This window comes from Esox lucius, chromosome 22 (genome assembly GCF_011004845.1).
Source record: "Esox lucius isolate fEsoLuc1 chromosome 22, fEsoLuc1.pri, whole genome shotgun sequence".
NCBI lineage: Eukaryota > Metazoa > Chordata > Actinopteri > Esociformes > Esocidae > Esox > Esox lucius.
Window position 1 is genome coordinate 15,055,855 of NC_047590.1, and position 5,250 is coordinate 15,061,104.

A 5,250-nucleotide genomic window follows, 5' to 3' on the forward strand; every position below is an offset into this window, starting at 1 on the left:
CCCTTCCACGGGTCACCAGGGCATAGACCGTACTGTGCGCTGCCTTACCGACAAGTACTGGTGGCCTGGTCTGGCTAAGGATGTGAGGGCGTACGTGTCCTCCTGTTCGGTGTGCGCCCAGTGTAAGGCACCTAGACACCTTTCGGTGGGTAAGTTACACGCTCCACAACGACAATGGTCTCACTTGTCCATTGATCTTTTAACTGATCCCCCCCCCCCCCCCCCCCCCCCCCCACTAGGCAATACCACGATCCTGGTTGTTGTGGACCGTGTTTTCAAAGGTCCTCCCCTCCCAGGTCTCCTGGCGGCGCTGCAGACCGCGGAGGCACTATTCACCCATGTCTTCCGGCACTAGGGGGTGCCGGAGGACATTGTATCTGACTGGGGCCCTCAATTTACGTCTCGGGTTTGGAAGGCCTTTATGGGGGTCTCGGTCAGCCTCACCTCCGTTCCACCCAGAAGCTAATGGGCAAGTGGAGCGCGTGAACCAAGACCTGGGGAGGTTCCTGCAGTCCTATTGTCAGGACGGGCTGGGGGAGTGGTCGGAGTTCTTGCCCTGGGCAGAGTATGTCCAGAATTCGCTCCGCCTCTCCTCCACTTCCTTGACCCCCTTCCAGTGTGTCCTGGGGTACCAGCCAGTCTTGGCACCGTGGCAGAGCCAGCCTGAGACCGAGGACACCTGGTCCGTGGCCCATCGACACATCTGGCGCGCCGGAAGAACGCCAGAAGTCCGGCGGTGGACGTTCTTGATCCAGAGCTCCTCGCCGACTTCCATCGTCGACACCCTGATCGTCCTGGGCGGCGTCCTCCGGGTCGGCCCCGGGGCCGGCGGGGGCGCGCTGCCGGAGCCGCGCGTCGAGGTGAGGGTACTGTAACGAGGACGAACGTGGAAGACGGGTGCCATCCCTCCCGACGTGGTATTCGGCGTACGTCATCGCCGGCCTTCTAGTCACGCCGCTCCTCCTCCCACGGCACTGTCATGTCTTGTTATTGCACACACCTGGTGTCCATTCCCTCATTAGGTTGCCTATATTAGTTCCTGTGTTCCTGGGCGTCTTTGTGAGGTGTTGTCCTATGTTGGGTGTTGTCCTGGAGAGAAACGTGCATGCTTGGTTTGCGCTTGTGCGCTTTGTTGATTTGCGTGCCATTACAGTAAGATTATTACTATACTATGTTTACCGGCTCCCTGCGTTTGGCTCCTTTATTTTCACACACCACGACGACACCGTTGTTACAGGTTTGTGAAGTGATTTCATGCTCCCTTGTAAAAGTATTTTAGTATTTTTAAAATACAAAAATGCAGTAGTTTATTTTGATACATGGTGTGGCTGCTATATTTTGTAGTTTTTTGATAAATTTAAAATGAAGGTATTTGGTATATAGTAAGAGAACCTGTAAAAAATCCTACAACTTCCTATCTAACTCAGATTAAAAGAATTCCCTGCCGTGTTACAGGCCTGTCAATAGGACATTTATAAAAGAAGTCAGTGAATGTAGTGATTACGATTACGATATATGTTATGAACAAAGAAACAAAGCATTTAGGGTAATTTCCTGTTATGCATCTGGATGACCAGATCGAAAACTTCACATAACTAAGCTCAATATAAATATCTCTGTCTTGTGGTTGTGGCAGAATACAATCTATTATATTTGTTATAGCAGGAAATGGAGCTGTGGCCTAGTGTTTGATGATGACATTGTGTGTGGTCAGAGGCGTCGCTAGGTTCACAATACATTCAGGGTTTAGCCCACACCATCGCCCCAACCGGGACAGAAAGTACAGGGTTTTGAATGTACACACGGAACATTTTTATGTACACGCTAGCAGCCTACATGTCTACATTGTCATAATGAGCAATTTTTTATAGCCCCTGATCTGTGTGTGGTGGTGGGTACATTATAAAAACACAGAGATGGTCTGATGTTATTAAATTAACATACAAACTAAAATACATTGCAGTACAACTTGTTAGAGGATCATCAGTTGAGTTTGTCTTAGTTTGACTTTATTCTGTTCTAAGTCTGAGCTGATATTTTTCTTTAACGTTGGAGTCTGAAGATAAACAGTATGTGTAGAAGTGTGTTTAGGTTTGCACCACTTCTGTTTCTGTTGGGGACGTACGCCGCCATTAAAGGTAAGAAAGACAACGGTCCTTTTCTTAAACACACATACATGATACGACACAGAAATAAGTGATGACCTATTCTAAATGTCGCATTTAAAATGCATGAAATACTGTTATCATTGCTGTTAAGATTCAAACCCCTTACAATAATGTAAAAAACTTGTGACAACAAGCACTGAGATGGAAAACAATTTATTCTTTTTTGTAAATCTGTTTATACACAACAAACTATGCATTGCATTTTTGATCATCAACATGTACGTTTGCTATGCAATATATCCCATTAAAAAGTATGCTCACAATTACTTTCCCTTCCTATTTATAGAGACCCTATTGAAAACATTGGAGATTGGAGGAACAGATGTCACTCACATCTGCCAAAATCATACAATGTCTGATATGTTGTTGATAACATGCAAAATAAATGGGGAGCACAAGTGTGGAATCTCATTACGGTTTGACAAAAATGATACAAATACAACTTGTGACTCCAGGGTCAATCTACAGAATGATGGTGGCAGAGTGTTTCTACACATAACTAACATACAACCATCAGATGAAGGGATCTACCAATGTGAGTGTGTATATCATGGAGGAACAACAAACTTGACTCTTCATTTGAATATTTCTTTCAATGGTAAGTTTTTGATTTGCATACCAGTAAAATGTATAATATAATATTTAATACTTCATGTTCATTACCAGGGTGGTAAAATAGAAGAGAAAACTATCATAACAGATTCTTCTCCTTTTCTCAGAAACAGTCTTTCACTGTCTCTTCCTTACTCAGATGATAAAAGGCATCGCAGCATTTATAGCTGTAATGATCTTCACTGCCATAATCATGAGAAAAGTTAATCTCAGGTAAATTATTGTTTTAAACATTTTTGAAATGTCTAAGTTCCGTCTTGTTTGAAGGCCTGTGTTGTATGAATGAGTGACCAGGAATTGGTTAGAGAGTACAGATTTGTGACCAAGCTGAGATTATCAAATATCCAAACATACGATATCTGGCACAATAACTATCATAATGCATGAATTCCACAATGTGTTTTCAGTCAGACCAACCTAAGCTATGTTGTTCAAACAGCTGTATTTTGAGCATACTAAAAGATAACAGAAATTCTGACAGTTTACACACTAATCTTTCTTCTATTTTTGTCACACTGTTTAAACAAATAAAAATCTGTAGTGCAGGTAGCCTAGTGTTTAGAGCACTTGACTACTAATCAAAAGGTTGCGATGTATGTTTTTTATTTTTTATTTACCTTATTCCTTTTGTATTGCTTGTTGCATCAATGGCCAGAACTAATCCCTTGTTTGTTGTGAAACTTTCTTGGCAATAACACTCTTTCTGATTCTGAGATTGAATCAGCAAGATGGCATGATGGAAATCTGTCATTATGTCCCTCAACAAGGAATTTAACCATCATTTTTCAATGTGGCAGCTTCCTGCACCTCTCCATCAGAGGGAGTTGAGTCAAATTTGCAATTTCATTCAATCCACTCTTGTTTTGCACAGGAGGAAACAATGAAGAAAGTGCTTTTCACCTCCAACGGGGTGACCAAAAGTATTTACTTTACCTTTTAATAATGCACACGTAGAGTGTTTTCATTCAACATTTCAATATCACAACACTTACAAGAAACTGCCCTAAACAACTTCCCTATTATATTTAAGTGAATTTGCAGATTTTCTTTAATGTCTTTGTAGGAGGAGCTAACAACCGTACATCGAGTCGAATGACACATTCACAAAGAGAGACGACATGCTTTATTCTTACAGTGCCTCATCTCAATTCCTGACCCTGACTTATTGGCACTGTTGAACAATGACTACATAGTACTAGACTGTTCTAGGGGGTTGATTGTTATTTCATCAGCTCTGGATATGCCTACAGACATACATTAAAAAGTTATAGATGTACTGTACATCCTTCACATATGTTCTGTTGCATGAAACCAATGTTCCTGTAGATCGATAATGTGATTATGTACATTTACACCAGGGGTCATTGTATTGCATTTGCTAAATACCGTGCATTACCCAGCAGCAGTAGAGATGTTAAGCCAGTCGATTTAATGTTTCACGACAGTGCATCTTCTTCGCTTTCAATGTTCTCTCTGTGTTTATCCTGTTGGCCAAATAAGCAGTGCAGCTTGTCTTAAGACAAAGTATAGCCTTCACTACCATGTTGGGACTGTCTTGAGAAGTGAAAGGATGTGCGCAGATGGCTATGTTACCTATGAAACCCTACAATTATGCTTTCCACTTCATCAACTGAAGAGTGCATCATGTTCAGAGGTATACAATATGTATCCTAAATGCCATGTTAATTGAAAATGTGTATTTGATCACTACCACAATCAGCACTCAGATGTGCAACATATTATACCTGTGCAAAAACCTTCCAACACCCTCACAAACTCCCATTCAAACTTCCATTCCAAGCATTCCAAATAGGCCATTAGGCATTTATAAAGTTTATAACTAAATTATTTTAATAATGCTGTATATTTAGTTTGAATTTTTCTGCTTTCCAGACTCTAGACAGAAGCCTTAACTACTGGGTCACCTTGCAAACCCCCCAAAATTATTTCTTAACTGATTAGACTTTGACTCTGTGTGGTGCAATTTATTTTCTTGCAATTAATGAAAAGGATCATTACCAAACGTCTTAATAAAGATGTGTTGGTTTTGTTTATATCGGTAGCTGTTCTTTTTAACCACTGCATCACTGATATAATATAGCTTAAAGTAATATTCTAATAATTCATGAGAATGTGATAAGATTATAATGTGTGCTCTGCTCCTGTCACGTCCTGGCTGTGCCCCTAGCCATCTCTGCGCTGGGCTCGGGGCATAGCCAGGACAGGACAGGAGGTGGCCTTTAGCCACCTCTACTCCTTTTTTTAGTTTCCCCAATTGGAGGCAGGTGTTAGTCATTGCCTCCAATTGGGGACCCTATTTAAGTTTAGTTTGTAGGCCCCAAGGCGTGGTTCATTTTGGTTTTGTTTATCCTGTGTAAGGAATACCCACGTCACTGGTTGCTGCTTTTTGTTTTGTTGGAGTCCTGCATTCTTTATTTTGTATTAAATGGATTACCTTACCTACCTCTAC

The 5,250-nt window shown here is 41.8% G+C and overlaps 1 long non-coding RNA gene across 1 annotated transcript; it reads left to right on the top strand.

Annotated features, from left to right (window-relative positions):
- Positions 1 to 1,750: 1,750 nt before the first annotated feature.
- Positions 1,751 to 4,946, top strand: LOC109614899. Its single transcript, XR_003777771.2, has 4 exons — positions 1,751 to 2,138; positions 2,455 to 2,766; positions 2,888 to 2,993; positions 3,652 to 4,946. It is a non-coding gene; the product is annotated as an uncharacterized LOC109614899 (long non-coding RNA).
- Positions 4,947 to 5,250: the final 304 nt, after the last annotated feature.